Source organism: Acinonyx jubatus, chromosome B2 (assembly GCF_027475565.1).
Source record: "Acinonyx jubatus isolate Ajub_Pintada_27869175 chromosome B2, VMU_Ajub_asm_v1.0, whole genome shotgun sequence".
NCBI classification, from domain to species: domain Eukaryota; kingdom Metazoa; phylum Chordata; class Mammalia; order Carnivora; family Felidae; genus Acinonyx; species Acinonyx jubatus.
In genome coordinates this window covers 76823893-76844831 of record NC_069385.1, presented here as the reverse complement: position 1 = coordinate 76844831, position 20939 = coordinate 76823893, and the positions used below count along the sequence as shown (strand labels likewise).

The following is a 20939-nucleotide window of genomic DNA, read 5'->3' as shown; positions in this document are numbered from 1 at the left end:
GACACATTTTAACTGAGAGAACACCACTGGGAGCAACCCTACCTCACACCAGTTTTTTAGCAAGCAAAATTTCAGCTGCTGCTTTCTATAGTAACTCAGAAACCATCATTTCCTACAGGCATCCAAATTAGTCGAATCTTGAAGGTTTTGTCTTTGTATAGCAAGGGGAATGATAATTGAGTCATAATTCTTAGAACTGCATAATTACTGTGCTTGGGAACTGGCTTTTTATGATTACTTTTAACTCTCTTGTCCCTTACCCTTTTAAGGCCAGCAGCAAAACAGAACCAGCTTTTATTCACATGCAGACTGAAAGCATCTATCAGGTCAGACTTAATCTCAGCAAAATGGAAGTATTTTCCCACCAACTGTCACTTTCCCCCATCTTCTCGCGTGGTTTATGGGACTCTTCAGTGGGCCAGTCACTCCAGAATTCTATTCCTTGCAGACATGAGCTTATGGTCAGTCCCCAGAGGATATAGTTTGGGTAATTCTTGCTGGCAGCATTCTCTTCAAGTCTGTCACACGTCTTATTGCCCATCTGCAGAATAAACTTCTGGAGGAAACCCATGAAAATACCGCAAATGACAAATGGAACATTCTCCAAAGCTAAATGAAAAACTCGTGAATCATACTGCCATGGTGCTGAGTTATACATGGTGGAGATCATGTAATGTATCAGGTCTACCTTGATAAATTCCTCTTGTTAACTAACCATGACACCTCTAGCAATGAACAGGGAAGGTAAAGGAGAAAGAGCGACCCCAGGACTAATTCTTTCATTTCCCCCAGATATAAACTCTTTTGTCTTCAGATGTTAAACAATTGCTAATTTCTTCCAGTCTTTAACATGGTTTGGTTTCTAGTCATTAAACGAAAAGAGAAGATGCCAGTTGATATAAAAATCCCTCTGCACACAATGAGTACACACATTTCTGAGCAAACTATAACCAGACTTCAGATGCCTGAGAAATAGCATGGGCTGAATTGAGTCTCGGAGAACTAATCAGTTTTCAGTTGTCCAGCCAAGCTCATGTTTGTCTATTTGTTTGCATATTCCTTGCCCAAACAGCAACATCAAAGTAACAAGGAGATGCCAGAAACTAGCACTACTTTAAAAAAAGACACTGTCTTTAATTCGCTCATTTATTCAACAAATATTATGGGATACCTATCATTTGCCAGATATTGTTCTAGGCACTTGGGATACAACAATGAGCAAGAGACCTTTCTTCACAAAGGGAATTGTCCTCTCATATCACATGAAATGTCTTATGATTCAAAATGAGAAAATTATAGTAATGATGAAATGGGTGAAATAATACATAGTAAAATAAATATGTTTTAATGGGAGAGGGAATATGGCCAGAAAAATATTTTCCTCAAGCTCTAAAATAAATCTTTCTCCCAAACAAATAAAATTAAAGAAATCTTAGGTATGTCAACCTTTGTTTTAATTTTTATTGTGAAGATTGTACTCAGAATAAAATGGAAATGACTTCTAAACGCATGAGAATAGATAAATATGGGTGTAGATATATGGTATATAACTCCCTATAAGTTTCTCCAGTCCTTCACAAAGGATACTTGTTGAACTTTCTCAAATCCATTAGGTAAACCAACAAAAAATGAAAAACTAGAGGCTCTTTCCTTCCTGCCACCTACAAAATCAGCTCAGAGTCCCTTAGATGAGGCAGAATTCTTTTTTTTTTTTAACTTATTTTCCCATTAGTAAGTCCAAATCCCTCTCCTTTGGGACCAAATATATTTTTATAACATTTATTGTGTAAGCATGAATGTAACCAGTGACTTTTTGGGGCTTTTAAATTAATTAAACTGAAATAAATTTTAAAAATTCAATTTCTCAATTATCTATCTACATTTCAAATGCTCAATATCCACATATGGCAAGTGGCTACCATAGATATAGAACATTTCCACCATCACAGAAAGTTCTATTCTAGTGCTATTCTAGGGAGTTAGATCTCCCTCTACTTTGCCTGCTTAGAGAGAGAAATTGGAATTAGCTACTTAAATCTCATTCATTAACATCAGTTTGATGTTTAGTATCAGGACACATGTGGGGTAGTCTTTGGGGGATTTTCAGTGCTAGTGGAAGAAAGGTGTTGAGTGAATCCTAATGAGTTATTAGTTCATGATATGTTGTTACCAATGTTACCTCTCAAATGTAATACCTCAGGGGTGGGCACCATAGAAGATCATCTGACTGAGTCCACCTGGAACTATTCTCTTGTTCCTAAGTGGCTTAGACAAAGAGATATATACATAGGGCCACAGAAGTGTGGTAGCAACAAAAGTCATCACTTTCCTAAATTCAAGAAGCATGGACCATTACCCAAAACCTGAGTCACCCCATGCCACATGCATCTCAACATCTGCTGTGGGAAGATTTATAAGGAAGCTTGGCAAATCTGTTGAACACAAACACCGCTGAATCAGAGAATAAAGTCATTTGAAGCTTAATTAAGCCAAGGGAGTATTTAAATGTACTAATAAAGAAGCTAATGAAGGATGCCTTTGGATCCTAACCAAACTACAACAGAACATTCAAAACAGCACCATATTTACCTTGAAACTAAATGGTTGATATGAAATTTATTGCCAAATTGGTTTCCATACAACACCCAGTGCTCATCCCAACAGGTGCCCTCCTCAATGCCCATCACCCACTTTCCCCTCCCTTCCACCCCCCATCAACCCTCAGTTTATTCTCAGTTTTTAAGAATCTCTTATGGTTTGGCTCTCTCCCTGTCTAACTTTTTTTCCTTTCCCTCCCCATTTAAAATTAATTAATTAATTAATTAATGATTGAGCATAATCAATATTGTTAAGCTGAATTAAATTTGCAACATCTTAATCTACGATTCTAAAATACAAAGAAGGCATCTTTGTGAAATGCTTAGTTACTAAGAAGCATGCAATGCCAATAATAATGATTCAATGACTTGTTCTATCTTCTTTGCCTTAAATCCTGTATCACAATTGCTTGCTCCCCTAAGAAGAAGCAATAGTTTTGCTCTTAAAGTCATTTTCCCAGTTATACCTTTCTGGTTAATCTAGTGTTTCTTCACACATAAATATTCATGATAACTCCTTAGTAACTATTTTTTTTATTTGATATTACTAAAATACACCCAATAGTCTTGCAAGTCATGGATATTAAGGACCTAATCATACCCTATAGAATGCCACAGCTGGAAGGGACATTGGGAAAAATCTGGTATTTCTGATCACTAGTCCATTAGTTTTTCAATCATGTCATGTTACAGAAAGTTTATAACACCAATAATAACTATCATTTATTGAACGTTTACTATGTTTCATGCACTTTACCAAGGACTTTATTTGAATTACCTTTTAAATCTTTTCCACAACTCAGGGCACGTGTATGGCTCAGTCAGTTGAGCTTTTGACTTCAGCTCAGGTAAGATCTCACAGTTTATGAGTTTGAGCCCTGTGTTCATCTTGCTGCTGTCATTGCAGAGCCTGCTCTGATCCTCTGCCTCTCCCCTGCTTACACTTTCTCCCTATCTACCTCTTCCTCCCTCTCTCTCTCAAAAATGGATAAACATTAAAAAAATGAAATTATTTTGGGGAGCTTGGGTGGCTCAGTCGGTTAAACATCCGACTTCAACTCAGGTCATGATCTTGAGGTTGGTGAGTTTGAGCTCCTTGTAGGGCTCTGTGCTGACAACATGGAGCCTAGAACCTGCTTTGGATTCTGTGTCTCCCTCTCTCTGCCCCTCCCTGGCTCATTCTCTCTCTCTCTCTCTCTCTCTCAAAATAAATAAATATTAAAAAAATCTTTTCAGAGTGCATGGGTGGCTCAGTCGATTAAGAGTCCAACTTCAGCTCAGGTCATGATCTCACAGTTCATGGGTTCAAACCCTGCATTGGGCTCTGTGCTGACAGCTCAGAGCCTGGAGCCTCCTTCAGATTCTGTGTCTCCCTCTGTCTCTGCCCCTCCCCTGTTTGCAGTGTGCCTCTCTCTCTCTCTCAAAAATAAACATTAAAAAAAAAAATAAGAAGAAAAAATCTTTTCCACATCTCTTCAGTTAATGCTTTAATTAACCTCATTTTGAAGGGAGGAAACAGAAACTTAGAGGAGTAAGTAACTTGTCCGAAGCCACACACCTGGTAAGTATCTAAGCCACAATTCAAACCCAAGTTAGGTCCCAGAGCACTCAGCCACCAAACTGCATTATATCTGAGCATCCAGCTCCCAGCTCTAGCAAGATGGAGAGAAATGTACACATGTCTAGTAAGAGCAAAATACCATTTTAATCATTAATGAAAATACTCTTCAAGGAAAGAACAGAACCAACAGGCAGAGGCTGGTTGCCACAGGCATTCTTTGTATTTCAAAGGTAAGGTGAATGATGTTAGTAGAACAAATACAGACGGCAATGATAGGAATTTTAATTCATATCAAATAATGGTTGTGTACTTTATTCTATTTTCATCAAAACCAGAATGCAATGTTGACCTCAAAGGTAGGTAATAGGAATACATCTGTGACTTGTTTTCCTATCTAGGAAAAATTATTCTGTGGTTTGTTTGTTTGTATATTTATTTATTTGTTTATTTATATATTTATTTGACAAAAAGCAGTCTGAGGGGAAAATGTGACAAAAAAATGCCAACAAATCTCAGAAAATTGACACGAAGTAAATGGGGCAAAGGATTTTCCATGTTTTTGAGATTTATTCCTTAAAATATCCACTTATGTAATTTTCAGTTTGAACAAGTTCACTGAATGACCAGTCTGGTGAATAGTCCTCAACAAATTCTCATACAATTAAGTATGTTTTGTTTTTAATTATGTGCTATACATAACTATGTAACACATAATTCCTACTTATCAATATCTGAGTGAGAAAGTACACAGAAGAGATACATGAAACCGTAAGAATGGAATGGTGAGCAAGGAACTGAAATTGTTTACTGAATATGTGTACTTGTCATTGATCCTTACTCTGAGTGTTATGACCAGGGACATCTAATAAATTTAAACAGAGACCTATGCTGACTTCTTAACAGAGGATTTGACATATAATATTTTTTCTTTGATAAACTTTTCAATTTGTGTTAATAACATACACATAGCTAAAAATTCAAATAGCCTCAATATCCTTGTAATAACAAAATAATAATCTTAGGTCCCATGTCTTCCTTACTTCCCATCTCAGCTTCCCAGGGGCAACTATTGTTACTCTTTTATTAGCTTCTCCTGGTAGTTTTTCCCAAACCTCCAGTTAATATGCTCTCAGGCTGCTCCTTGATCTATCCATTCTAGACATCATGTACTAACTTCTTTATTGTGTCAGATGAGGGTATGGTTCATACACACAGATGCCTCTCTTACTACTATCCTCACAAAACAATCATATCATAGATTTTAAATTAAGTTGATAATATATACATTATTTACTGGAAGGCTAAGAAGTATACACCAATTACATTTACTTTCTTTTACAACTTTTTTTTTCCTTGGGTCTCTGTTGTTTTCCTCTCCTGCATATTTTTCCATTTTCATGTGTTCAGATTTCAAGTGAGACATTATAACAGATTGTCTTGAGTCCCTACTTTTTGTTGCCAGAGCTTCCTTTCCTCATGCTCTAAGTTGGACTGGATATACTGTTGGCCTGATACACAGTTGTGTTCTTGGGACTTCATATTTTGGATTTGCTTTTTCCTCTATTCTGGCTTTTTCTTTTTCTAAGTTTATGTCCTTGTTTAGTTGGACACATCTTCCAATAACTTCCTAAGAACGAGTACGTGGGAGGTTAAGTTTTGAGTCCTTGCATGACTGTGTTAAAAAAAAAAAGAATTCATGAGTGACTGAGTATAGAGTTTTAAGATAAAAACATTTTTTTTTTCTCAAAAGCTTGAGCTTCTAGCAATGCTAGTGAGAAGTTCACTGCTATTTGGATTTTCACTTCTTGGAAAGTGATGTGTGTTTTTCTCTCTAGAGATATTTAGATCATCTCTTCATTCTAGAATTTATGAAATTTCTAATTTCATAAATTTTGAATTTCCTAATTCCTTGGTGCGGGTGTCTGCCCATTTGAGAACTGAAAAATCAGTGGGACCTTTAAATCTGGACACTCATGTTGTCCTTGACTCTGGAAAATTTTTGTCTGTTTATTCCTTGATTATTTCTTCCTCTTTGGACCTCCTAGATTGATATTTGATCTTTTAGCATTTCTTTCTCAGTCTGTCTCTGTTTTGTTCTCATTATGGGAGATTTTCTAGACATTATCTCTCAGGCTGTCTATTGAATTTAATATTTGCCAATCTCATTTTTAATTCTCAAGAACTCTTTCTTGTTCCTGATCCTTTTTTACGTGTGCTGATTTTGTTCTATGGATTCAATATCTTCTCAAATATCTCAAAAGATGCTAATTAGAGTGTTTTCCTTTATTTTTAAACTTCTTTTATGTTCTACGAACTGGCTTTGTTTTCTCCCAGATCTTTTCATTTCTGTCTTTACCTACCTTGTTTGTTTGTTTTCCCTGCTGTTCACCTTGGGGGATTTTTCACTCCTCATATTTTTAGTTGACTCCTCATATTTAAGAATGAGTCACTAAAAACTGATTTGGCTTGTTGACAGCTAGGCATTGCTTTAGGTGAATCAGACAGAGAGCCCCCTTTCACTTGAGGATGCTATCATGTTCTGCCTCTGGAACCATTCAGCTCCTCCAAATAAAAAACATCCAGTTTTCTTCTTGGGAGCTCAATTTCTGCTTATAGATGATCTCTGTTTCAGAATGATTTGCCCAATTTTTCAAATACATACTTTTAATTGACCCTATTATTTCCAGTCCTAAGCTTCACTTACACTCTCACTTCACTCCACTCTCGAGCCTTTTCCAAGTCCTAGGAGGAAACTCTGCTCCTTCCTAGTCATTTTCTTCTAAATTCAGTAAGGTTTCAGCTTCCTCTGCCCTGTTTCATGAGCAACGATGACTCCTTCTCCTTTTGTTCTCCACAAACCCATTGACATCCCTGGTTCATGAATGATGGTGACTCTACCATTCTTTTTATCACCGTAGCTTTCTAGAGACTTTTTTCCTTTACTGACATTTTAATAAAGTTTCCGGAGAGAGAGGACACAATTGTGTGTGCTCAGCCCGCCATCTTTAATGGTCAGTCGGGGTAATGTTTTCCAGTGATAATTATTGTACTATTTTATTTTTTGTGCTATTTTAAAGAGTCAGTCTATTTCAAAATTTTTACCCCATATTTTAGCTAAAAGTTTTCTTTTATAAGGCTAGATTGGAAATATCCCAGGCCTTAAAGTCAAACAGGCCAATATTAGATTCCTGGTTTTGCTACTTATTAGTCATATAACATTGGAAAAATCATTTAATCTCTTTGAGCTTCAGCCTTATGTTAAGTATAATAGTATTTATCTTGAAGACCTCTTGTGAGAATTAAATGAAATAAGGCATATAAAAAACAAAGAACAGTGCCTGGCACATAGTAGGAACTCACTGTCTTTGCTATGTTTACAGTGAGTTGTCTGCTACTGTGAACAAATTATTTGAACTCAAATCTCAAATAATCAGACCCCTTGGATTAGATACCACCTTTTCAGGGAAACCTCCCTGATTTGAGATTGAGTTAGAGGTGACTTCTTTGTGTTCTTGCAGCGCTATGTTCATTACCTAGTATAGTACCTGCCACTCTGGAGTGGACTTGCTTGTTTAATGATCTGTCTTCTCTATAAGACTGTAAATTCCACAAGAACAGGGATGTGGTCTGGATTATTCACCTGTATTTGCAATGCCTACCACCATGCTTGTACACAGAATTGGTGCTCAATGAATACTTGTTGAATAAATGACTAATACCATCCCACTTTTAAAAAGCTAGCTATATTCAAAGATTTAAAAAAATATAAAATGTATTCTATGCTTGAATTTTCTCCTTTTTTTTAAAGTCATTGATATTTTTAAAATTTATTTACTTATTTTGAGAGAGAGAAAGAGATCACAAACAGGGGAGGGGCAGAGAAATGAGACAGAGAGAGAGAGACAGAGAGAGACAGAGAGGAATATCCCAAGCAGGTTCCGTACTGTCAGTGCAGGGCCTGATACAGAGCTCGAACTCATGAACTGTGAGATGATGACCTGAGCCGAAATCAAGAGTCGGATACTTAATTGACTGAGCCACCCAGGCACCCCTTGAATTTTTTTCTGTAAGGATACAAGATGACTTTTCTTATTATTTAGAAAGATAATGGATTAATTATCTATTGTTAAGCAAACAATATCCACAAACTTATAAATATTGTAGAACAAACCAGGACTCCCTGTGAAAACCAAATCCAATTAAAACAATCAACCCTTTGTTTCCATCCTACCCCACACTGCCCTCCCCACAATGGAGCACTGCAGCTTTGTAGTTAAAGGAAATTCAACAACTCATTTAAAAGTTGGTGTTGGTTTTGATTTTGTTACTGCTTCAAAGTCAAGCTTCTACTTAATTGCTCTGAAATCTAAATAATTCCTCAGTCAAAAAAAAAAAAAACAGAAAAAAAAAACCAGTCTCTGGATGGTTTCAATTTGGTGGCAATGCTAGAGGCTATAAATAGAATCAACAAATGTGTTTCATTTTTCCTTCTGGAATGCTTTCTTCCTTATCCCCACCATTTGGATACAGCTTCCATCACAAGGCAAAGAGATACAGCCTTAGCAAGAGTGATCTATTAGGAATGTAACCTGCCTGTTTAACTTACTTATTGGATTGTCCTGAATATTCCCTTCTGTTCCAGGAGTAATTAGGAGAAATGGTGTCCCTTTGCTGTTCCTCTCTCTGAGGAAGGATAGAAGACCCTGGGGTTCTGAGTTAAGTACCCAGAAGATGTACAGTCTCAGATGATCAATCTATCTTAGCCTATTAGTAATTGCAGACTTGCTGGGTGTGGTTATAGCAAGACTGAAGATCAGTCTTTATATGTTCTGCCACTTTATTTAGTAGAATTATTGAGATGGGGACTCTGTTATTGATGCTGTTATTATTATTTTTATTATTTTAAACTGGAAACAATCTTAGTGATTATCATTCTAAACATTTCATTTTACAGAAGAAGAAATTGAGGCCCCCAAAGTCTGAGACTTATCCAAAGTTAGTTTCAAATTTATACAATAATGAGAACCAACATAAATCTCACCAGACAGAAATACTAACTTCCTGTAAACAGATAAAACTTAACTGTATTTGGGGATATTATTTTTGAATATATGTGATTCAAGTACCCCAAACTTAATGCATTAGTTTAGACCACAGTTAAAATGTTTGTGATTAACTGCATACAGAAATTCTTGCCTAGGTTTGCAGTGTAAGATGTATTTTTCAGATAGACAATATCAAGAATAGTTATAGCCAAACAACTTTTTTCAGAGGATGTCTCTACTCTCATGTCTTTAATGCTTCAAGATACAGAGGCAGAAGTAGTACTCAGAGCAAGTCCACCTACAGACTGATAAGAGGAGACAAGGTGTGATGTTATGAATTATGTTTTGTTTTTAATTTTTTCATTTTTGTGAGAGAGAGAGAGAGAGAGACAGAGCATAAGCAGGGGAGGGGCAGAGAGAGAGGAGACACAGAATCCGAAGCAGGCTCCGGGCTCTGAGCTGTCAGCACAGAGTCGGATGCAGGGCTTGAACCCACAAACTGAGAGACTGTGACCTGAGCTGAAGTTAGACGCTTAACTGACTGAGCCACGCAGGCACCCCACAGCTTTCTTGAATTTTTAATCAAGGGTCTGTCCATTATAACAATTTTTATAAAATCATAGGTTTTAGGAAAATCATAAGTCTTATTTAACCTAATGAGTGACTCTTTTCATAAGAAAGATAAACATTGTGTGCAAGGGCATTAGTTTGTGAATAGCTATTAGAGAGTATTATCCCAAAGGTGGCAGAAAATCAATCACTTCATAAGTACACCAATTTGTACAGTGATTAGGCTATTGAGATGGACCTAAAGCATTCATTTTTCAGTGGGATTGATGTACTAATGCTAAGCAGTAAAGTCACCTACTGGGTAGAACCTTATTATCTTAGACATGATATTTTTGGTTTTTAAGGAAAACCTAGTTAGAATCCTCTTGAAATTTTCACTTTTGAATGTCCATAAATAATTTCTACATCCACATTGTCTGGGTTTTTTAAATGAATGTACAGGAATATTTAATCTGTCATTCTTCACAATTCTGTCATTCTTAATTCATAACTTGATATTCGGAATGAATTATTTCTGTGATGATACTATTAATTGTAGATAACAAAACCCAATAAAAATGGCCCCTGACTTATGATGGTTCCAGTTATGATTTTTTTTAATTTTATGATGGTGTGACAGTGATATGCACTCAGTAGAAACTGTCCTTCAGTTTTGAATTTTGATCTTTTCCTGGGACAGTGATATATGGTAGGTTCCTGTCACCATGCTGGACAGTCAGTGAGCCACAGCTCCCAGTCAGCTACATGATCAAAGGGTAAAGAAAAGACACACTTGCAATCCTTCTGTACTCATACAAACTTTGTTTTTCACTTTCAGTACAGTATTCAATAAATTAAATGAGATATTTAACACATTATACAATAGTATTTGTGTTAGATGACCATGCCCAACTATAGACTAATGTAAGTATTCTGAGCATATTTAAGGGAGGTTAATATAAGCTATGATGTTTGGCAGGATGGGTATATTAAATGCATTTTCAACTTACGATGGGTTTTTCTGGATGTAACCCCATCATAAGTCAAGGAAGATCTGTAATAGAAGCTTAAACAATTGGAGAATTTGATTGATGTAGAAACAGAAAAGTCCAGAGGTAGGGTGAGCTCCAGGCAGTCCAGCCAGGACTCTGGGCCCCTTTTATGCAGTTTGCTCAGATGTTCCCAGCTCCATGCTGATGTCATCTTTAGGCTGGCTTCCTCCATGGTTTCAATATGGTTTCTTACACCAATGTCTCTCATGCTTCCTCATTCATACCAATGGTGGCTTGCAGGGTGAGGGGCAACGAAACTGCAGAATTAAGAATATTTTCTCCACAAACTAAGAAATAAGAGTCCTGACCTTTCAGTTAATTGGGCCATCCTTTATCAATCACACTGACCAAAGGCATGCATTTTCTGATTGGATAGGTTATCAGAGTCCATCTTTGTGGGGGTGGGGAGGGGGTGAAGAGATCAATTACATTTGAACTCATCTTAGCCACAAAATGGGAAAGGTAAGAATGGATATAGTTAAGACAACCTCAATTTTCTCTACATTGAGCAAGTAGAGAATGAATTAATTGTACATAATTTTCATTCTAAAACTTGAGAATTGTAAGGATGGAATTACCATATAATCTGATGGTTCTCAACATTTATTTGGTTTTATAGTATTCTGCTGTACTACACTGAGAGAAGATAGTATCATTCATCATACTATGTGCCTAAGTAGGTTTGTTATGAAATTTTTTCTTTTTGCTCCACTCATATCTCTTTTTTCACTACAGAGAGAATGTTGAAATAATGAGAGAAAAACAGTGAGCCATCACATGTAGTTAAGAGCCTCTAGATTTTTGATAGAATAGTACCTACAGGGGTGCCTAGGTGGCTCATTCGGTTAAATGTCCAACTCTTGATTTCAGCTCAGATCGTGATCTCACAGTCTGTGATACTGCGTCCTGCATCCAGCTTTGTGCTGCCAGTGCAGAGCCTGCTTGGGATTCTCTCTCTCTCCCCCTCACTCTGCCCTTCCCCCACTTGCATGTACTCTCTCATGATCTTTCTCTTTCAAAATAAATAAATAAACTTAAAAAATAATAGCACCTACCAGCTATAGGTGATATGAATATCTGCTTTATTAGACATGGACCATACCAAAAGAGAAATACAAAGTTCTGTTAAAAAAAGAAAAAGCTTTGCTAGTGTATTAGGGTTCTCTAGAGAAATAGAACCAATAGAAAATACATATCTAGAAAGAGATTCATTGAAAATCGTTGGCTCACATAGTTATGGAAGCTGAGAAATCCTATGATCTTCCATCTGCAAGCTAGAGATCCAGGAAAGCCAATGCTGCAGATGTCAGTCTGAGTCTGAAGCCTCATATTCAGGAATGGTGACAGAAAGAGGAGATCAATGTTTCAGCCCAGTCAGGTTAGAGTTACTTTAACCATCCTCTGCCTTTTTGCTCTATTGAGGCCCTCAATGGATTGAATGATGCCCATCTATATTGGGGAGGGCCATCTGCTTTACTCAACCCACCAATTCAAATGATCATCCCTTCTAGAAACACTCTCATAGACACACTAGATATTTAACTACATATCCGGGCATCCTTTGACCCAGTCAACTTGATGCAAAATTAACCATAACAGCCATGTATAATGTAGTATAGTGAAAAGAACACAAGATTTGAGCCAGCGTGCTCTAGCAAGGACATGGGCAAGGACTGGGTGAGTCATTTCAATTCTCTGAGACTTAGACGTATAAAAATGTCTAACCTACCTACTGTGTAAGAAGTTGTTGAATGCTTAAAAGGGATAGTTTATATGAATTAAGTTTTATAGACTGTGACATGATAAAAAATTTCAGTATGAATTGAAGTTAAAAATTATTAGAGATCGCAAGTTCCTCTATAGATTGTAAGCTCCTATTTCTTGATATATTGGTTCTTGATATACATTCCTCCATTCTGCTTATCTATCATCACCTCTTTATTGAATAAAAAATGACATGAAAATAAGAACAATAGAGTTGATTATGATAATTAAAAAAATATTTGTGGTATTGGAGAAAATGAGTTAAGTTGAAGGAACCAATGATAATATTAGGTAAAAGCTAGGAAGACACAAGGAAAATGTGAATTCCTGAAATGAAGCTAACAATATACCATCAAAATATTTGGAGTACCCATAATCTACCATGCCAGTGGGATATCCACTGTTTCACTAAGAGTTGGCAGATAAGATTGTTAAAGGATGTGTTCTTATGGGAAATCATGTCTAACTTTTAAAAGACATCCAAGGGAAATGTGATAAGCCCTAAAGCTGAATTTGCTGGAAGGCATCTAGACCATTTAGCAAAAATATACCTATATTTCTATATTGTGTATGTGGCTAGGGGATCTACACAATTGATAAAGTCCTTGTAAAGCTCCAAGAAAGAAAGAAAAATCTTTGCTACTTCAAGTATGCTCTGTAGTCCTATAAAAATCAATGGTACTCTTCACAGTAAACATGGAGTTTTAGGCACATGTGTTTTCACTCTAAAACTTCTTTCTATAACCAAATGCAATTAGTTGTCACATGTCCCCAATTTATTGCCATTTACCAACACTAAAAATTTTGCTAGGATGTGTATAGAATGCACAATTAGATACAATTCCTGCTGTGTTGGGGGCAGGGTGAGTTTTCGCCATAAAATAGTCAGTGAGGCATCTTCTGCAAACTGCAATAGGCAAGCCACAGATTCCAGCTACAAATCTTGCAAACTGTACTATTGGGAAACAGCACTTTAACTGATGGTCTGGTATTTCCAAAAGATAATGTCACCATGACATTTTCAGTCTTTTAATATCCTTTTATTGAGTCCCTTTCGTATCATCCTAGAGCTGAAACCACTTGAGCTAGAAGAGATGAAATGCATTTTTGTTGTTTGCCATGCTCTGTTTTGCCTAGCTAGCTGGGCCGTCACAATATAACCTCCCAAGTTCTTAGCAGGAGGCAACTTACCTCCTACCACTAGAACAAAGATGTCACTTGTTGTGAAATAAGAAAATGTTCCTTCTGCCATGGCTCTGTTTTCAGTAAAGGAATGTCTACTATTGAAAGTCTTCCTGGGTTGATCTGCCATTCTCATTCTATGTCACCCTAGAACTAATAGAGGTCAGCAATGCTCTTTGATCTATAGACTCCGACAGATATTCTTGGCCAAGATTGTGTTTGTGTGTACGCGCATGCACACACACACATGTCTATGTGGCAAGGTTGTATATAAAACGCATATGCAATATATAAAGTCATTTAACTAGATTATCATACAGGGGACTACATTCAAAACTAAAAGTTATCTACGTTTAGGAAAGAACACCATGAAAAGACAAATATTTTAATTGGTCATTTTCTTCCACACATTAGAGCAACTATTCCCATGATTGGTAACCCATAATCTCAATGTCATCATCATCTCTTCATAGCTCTCTCAATTATTCATTTGCTCCTCTCTTAAAAGATAGATGATAGATAGATAGATGTTGCATTAGGATTTTTCAGAGAAACAGAACCAATAGGATGTGTGTGTATGTATATATTTTAGGCAGTAACTTATTTTTTCTTATTCCTTGCCAAAAAGTATTCTTCCCACTATTTAAAGTAAATCACTACCATTGTGAAAAATTTGGAAAAGACAGGAGAATATAAGGGGGAAATACCAATCACTTATAATTATGACTAATTAAAAATAACAAAAAAAACCCCACCCTTTTTATTTTGGAAAATTGCAAACACATAGAAAAGTAAAAAGGATAATATATTAATTTTTTTAATGTTTATTTTATTTTTGAGAGAGACAAAGACAGAATGCGAGTGGGTTAGGGGCAGAGAGAGAGGGAGACACAGAATCCGAAGCAGGCTCCAGGCTCTGAGCTGTCAGCACAGAGCCCGATGTGGGGCTCGAACTCACGAACTGCAAGATCATGACCTGAGCTGAAGTTGGACGCTTAACCGATTGAGCCACCCAGGCGCCCCAAAAGGATAGTATATTAAATGTCTATGTCCCATCACCCAGATTCCTGAATACCAATCCCTGGACAATCATAGGAAAGAGATTTATTTTTAAAGACTTGGCTCATGTGACTATGGAAGCAGGCAAGTCCAAGTCTGCAGTAAGGGCCAATAGGCTTGAATCCCAGGAGAGCCATGGGGTGGATGAAGTCTGAAGGCAGTCTGCCGGAGAACTCCCTTTGCTCTGGGAGGTTGATCTTTTTGCTCTGTTTAGGACTTCAACTGATTGAATGAGGCCCATCTACACTATGGAAGGGCAATCTTCTTCCTCAAAGTTCACCAGTTTGGATGTTAACCTCATCCAAAAGCACCCTCTTCAACTGACACATAAAGTGAACCATCACAGATTCATATAGGCCTATATCTATTTCTGCATCTATTTTTATCTACCTATAGATATACAGACATACCTTTTGCTTTTTCTCTCTCTTAGTTTCATCAAACAGACCTGAATCCAAACCACAGCCCCCAAATTATGTGTGACTTATGGCAGATTGTTGAACCATCATAAGGGTAAATATTCTCATTTATACAATAAAGACATCACACCTATTCCTTAGGGTCAAACAGCAAGAGTGTTCAGGATGGAAATCCAGCCCTCTGAGTTCTGAAAAATGGCATCCCTTTTATTCTGCTCAACAGTGTGAAATGCTCTTGATAAGAATTTCTGACATAATGAATGTGAACTGTGTTATCTTTCTTCCTTGACGCCTGCCTAAAATGGACCGTGTGAATTGGTCTATGAGAAAAAGCATGTCAGTTGGAAGCAGAGCACACGAGAGAGAACACTGGGATACAGGTCCTACTATCAAAATCAAATGTCGGCTACTTATTTATTATTTATTAAAAAAAATTATGTTTATTTTTGAAAGCAAGAGAGACAGAGCATGAGCGGGAGAGGGGCAGAGAGAGGGGGAGACACAGAATCCGAAGCAGCCTCCAGGCTCTTAGCTGATGCGGGTTTTCAACCCACAGATTGCAACATCATGACCTGAGTCAAAGTCGGCTGCTTAACAGACTGAGCCACCCAGGTGCCCCTCAAATGTCAACCTTTTAAATATTAAAGGTTAATTTTGCTAATGAATCAATAGTAAAGCAGGTGGGACCCCAGGATGAGGTCTCTTCCAACAAACACTAACATTTAATGTTTAATATGAAAAGTATTTGATCCTTCCTGCACCAAACTTTGGACTCGATGAATGAAACAGGTATATGAAGGCTTAGTAACTCTAAATCTGACCTTTTAACATCTTGATGTAAAAAGACAACAGGGGTGAGTCAAATAGAGACCTTTAACTCAAATTCACAGACTCAAGAAGGCCAGAACAACACCTTCCTGTGAGGTGTAAAGGGAAAATGTTGGCACGTTTTTCAGTAATGTGTCTTTTTTTTTCTTTCTTAAATAATCTGTTGATTTGGGTCTTCCATCAACTTAAACTCTGAAAAAACACAAAAATTAGATTTTTGCTACTTTGGCACGATATAAACAAGCTGTTTTAATATGGCAATCAGCAGTTTTGTTTTTCCTTTCCTTTGTTTTTTTTCCCTGCTCTTGAAGGGTTTAAAGTTTAAGTTGTCTTTGCCCTCTATGAAAAAGGGGAACTAGCTTTGATTGATTATGGCTCTGGGTTTGTTTTTCCAGAAGACTTAAAAGAAAAGGGATTTGTACCTACAGACAAAATGTTTTTTTAAAAGCAGACAGGAAATGGAAGTTTTCTTCCAGGCAAGAAAATATTTCCTCCTGCTGGGGAGGGGTGGGGGGGGGGGGAAGGAGAAGTGAAAAGCAGCAATGCCCTAAGGGAGAAACTGTGAGAAACTTCTAGGTGGATGGTCCCATGGGCCACTTTGCTGGGACTCCTGCACCCCAAGTAAGGCAAATGAAGCCAGGAAAGATACCCTGAGGGGTTAACAAATGGGGAGGGAGGGAGCCTTCATCCCTGGTACCACTTCATTCTTGCAAGCATGGCCCTGCAAGCATGGGCAATCTATGCCCAGACACATTGTTTCCTGTCCCTTTCATTGGTGTGTCATCACCTAGCACCTCTCCAGAGGCTGCGAACCAGGGCTGATGCTCGTCTGTGCCCCTACACTTGGAGACCACACTCTGATAGGGCAGCCGCCCTCTCAGCACCTCATGCTGCCCACACACATCAGCAGCAAAGTTTGATTGGAGCAACTCCAGAGGCTCTGAGTGAGGACAGAGATTAATGATGCCTCCTCTATACAGCTGATTTAGGAATTTATTTTGGTCCCTTGTAAATAAGCATATTTGTTTAATAAACCTTCTCAGGCAGCGCTTTGTAAAAGCTGGAAACTTCTTTGCTATATTTCCCTCACAGGAAACATTTGAACAATTATTCTCACTGATCCCCTAAATATAACACTGCAATATTGAATACCCTGAGTCCCAGAAAGAACGAATCACTGATTTTGCCTTTAGAAAAAAAAATTTTTTTTTAATAACAAACACAGCTTCTGCCTTCAACCTCCTAAGTTCTCTCTGCTCAATTAGCAAGAAACCCTAACTGTGGGAGGTGGATCTCCTGAACTGTTAGATTATAAATCAGTGTCACTATTTTGATGATTTCCAAGAGAGATGACTAAGGGAAACTGCATCCAGCTAAAGGAGAAGACAGAACTGACTGCCTGAGTTATTTCAGACACAACCTCTCACAGCCCTGACATAGTTTCCTCTTTGAGCAATTCCTAATGGAAAGGCAGCATTGGACCCTCCTCTTCAGGGGTTACCCAGAAACAGAGTTACACGTGTCCAACCCTCTAACTTGGGTAGAGGTATCTTTCAGATAATATCACAGACTCTGCCATGTAGTCTCATCTCCTTTAGGAATACATTTCCTGCTCCCTTGGAAATGACATATAATTAGCATCGTCACTGAACTCAAAAGAGCTGGCAAGTACTTCTACTTACCCACTCCATGTCTCCACTGTCCACCTATACCATCCACTATATACCCATACACATACATAGACACCATAATGCCTTCATAAAAACCATGACAAAAGTTAGGATTTTCTGAGTTTCTGATAAATCCAGAGTTAAAAGCTCCATAAAGGTTTCCTTGATTTGAATTATTTGAATCTTGCAAACATGTTAAAAAAATCACTGTGTATGCAAAAGGTTTGCTATGCTTTAGAGTTTGATACATATAATGCAGGTATTACAAATTTCCTTTAAATCTCAAGGTGAGCTTTTCCAAATGTCCTAAGTCTTGCCACCACAACCTTTCCATTTTCTGTAAAGAACACGATGCAGTCTTCCTGGCTCTGCCACAATGACTGGCTGACACATAAAACCGACAGATAGCTGTAGGCAATTGACTAAAGACATGTTCCTCCCCCAATTTATTGATTCCACTGCAATATAGCTGCATTTATCTTACTTTCTGGAAATTGCTTTTGCTAAGGTTACTCATGACCCAGCAGAGTTGACCCAATGAAAATATTTTGGTTCTCATTTTACTTGCTGTCTCTCTTATACTCTTTTCTTCTTCTCATTTGACATACTCTCTCCCTAACAAGATTGTGACTTCCTGATCTGATTTTCAGTTCCAATAGCTTACTAAATGTCTCTATTTGGGGGTCCCGCAGGCATCTCCAACTCAACAAGTTCTAACCATATTTGAATATTTTTGGCCTCTTTCTTTATAAAATTGCTCTTCTTGAATTCCCTATCTTCCTTGGTGATTAATACTCTCCACATGTCCCTTAGAGGGATGAGAATGGCTGCAAAAGGGGAGAAGGAGCCCCAGGCTAAACAGGAGCCTGGAAGAGAAGTTTACTGGTCCCACGGTAGACACCTAGGTTCGGGGTGTGTGCACAGCTAATAGCCAAGTTGAAGTGAGCTCTGGACCAAAGAGAGTATGATTGGAGGCCAAAACCAGAGGGACCCAAAGCCAAAAGTCCGAGTGCCACAGAGAATGAAAGCCAGACTGGAAATCTGAGGAAACTGCTTGAAAAAGGCACAGTAGACTGAGAAAGGCCATTATGTACTAGAATAGTGAGCAGGCAGGGAAAGGACAGTCAGTGGTTTACAAAATACTTTACATTTTTATTTCTTTGAAGCAACAGCTCTGTTGCTCTGTTCCATCCAAGTTTAGGAAAGTCCAAATGGAGATGGGAACAACTGCAACCCCCAAAATGACGTTGATATTTCAACCATAGTTGTACCTCCTGTCGTAGTGTTGTTATTTTCTACTCTCTCCTACTTCTGCCTGTGACCCCGAGGCCAAAACAAACGTTTGCCTTCAGTAGGCTCTTGCTACTCACCAATAATGCTTATTTGCCCAAAAAGCAACCAAAAAGGAATAGAAAGGAGAGTTGATGTACTATTACTTGGAGGGCTGAGACCAACTCATTTTGCCCTGGGATCACTACATTTATCACTCAGGTTTTTAAAAATTTTTAATTTAAAACTGCAAGTGTCCGGCACTGAAGTCAATCACCACAGAATAAGACAGAATTTTCTTTTATCTTTCTTTTATTTTTTTAAGCATTTTCTTAAAGGCATATTCTTGAGAGGGAGAGACAGAGCATGAGCTGGGGAGGAGCAGAGAAAGACAAGAGAGGGACACAGAATCTAAAGCAGGTTCCAGGCTCTGAACTGTCAGCACAGAACCTGATGCAGGGCTTGAACCCACGAACCATGAGATCATGACCTGAGCCAAAGTTGGATGCTCAACTGACTGAGCCACCCAGGCGCCCCTTCTTTTATCTTTCAATTGAATCTTTTAAAAAAATCAATCAATCAATCAAGCAAGCAATCAACTAATCTTATTTATTTTGAGAAAGGGAGAAAAAGTAGGGGAGGGGAAGGGAGAGAGGGAGGGAGGGAGAAAGAGAGAATCCTAAACAGGCTCCTTGTTGTTAACATGGAGCCCTATGTGGGGCTCAATATCACAAACTGTGAGATCATGACCTGAGCCAAAATCAAGAGTCAGACACAAAATCACTGAGCCACCCAGGTGTCCCTTTCAATTAAGTCTTAAAATTGTCACCTTTGTTCAGAGGCAAACTTCTTGGCAATTCAGTTCATTTTAGAACATGACTGGCTATGACTACAGAATAGAGTATTTGCAAAGTGGGGGTTTTAACAAACAGGGCAAAAAACAAACATCAAATGAAGCACCAGTTTCAAAGGCCAAATAAAAATTATCTAAAAAAATAATGACCAATATTTTATTTGATGGATGTTTAGGAAGGCACACCCATTCTCACAGTTCTACTCCATTTCATAAACTACAATTATTTATGGTTTATAGTGTGCTTACAAGGGCAGTGATCCTTAGAAGAATTTGCCATTATGTTGCCTAGATTATTTAAATTGCAGGTGTGTGGGACAACTCTAGGTAATGGGCAATTCTGACTGGATTTTTTTCTTGTTTTTAGAGGGAAATTGGGCTGCTAAGCAAATGTTTAATGTTCAATTATATTTCCCTCATATGCCAAATACACCTTAAAATTATTTTTGCTTTTCTTTTTTAAAAATATATATATTACAGAGCCAATGAAAAGTAAAACCAACAGCAAAATGAATCACACACAGTAACAGCACTGCCCTGATATAACAATTGTTATGTGTGTGTGCTCTCTTCCACTGTTTCTTCAAACATATATGTTTTACACAGCAATAATATACAATTCCATTGAGTAGATATATCATAGTTTATTAAGCCATTCTCTTGTTTTACATTTAGATTCTTTCTGATCTTCCATTGTAAACATTGCCTTTTTAAAATGCTTAGTGGATAGGGCTGCCTGGCTGCCTCAGTCAGGAGAGCATGCAACTCTTGATCTTGCAGTCATGAGTTCAATCAAGTCTTGCGATGGGCATAGAGATTACTTAAAAAAAAAAAAGAGCCTGTAAAAGGCTTGATGGATATAGAATACGATCACCATTATTTTTGCAAGGTGGAGAAAGGTGTCACCCTTACATATCCTAAATAAATATAAGCCCAAATTAACCTAAGAACCATTTTTGGATGCATATATTGTTCTCCTCTGGCCTCCAATGTGGTCAAATACATGTTTCCACCACTGACTGTCATTAAACCTGAAATAGCTCTGCTCCAAAAGACCTAGGGTCCTTTGTGTTAAGTGTTACACACAAAAA

The 20939-nt window shown here is 37.7% G+C and overlaps 1 pseudogene; it reads right to left on the bottom strand.

Annotated features, from left to right (window-relative positions):
* The window catches only part of LOC113598547 (proto-oncogene serine/threonine-protein kinase mos-like), a 28997-nt pseudogene extending 18021 nt beyond the window's left edge, over positions 1-10976 (bottom strand).
* Positions 10977-20939: the final 9963 nt, after the last annotated feature.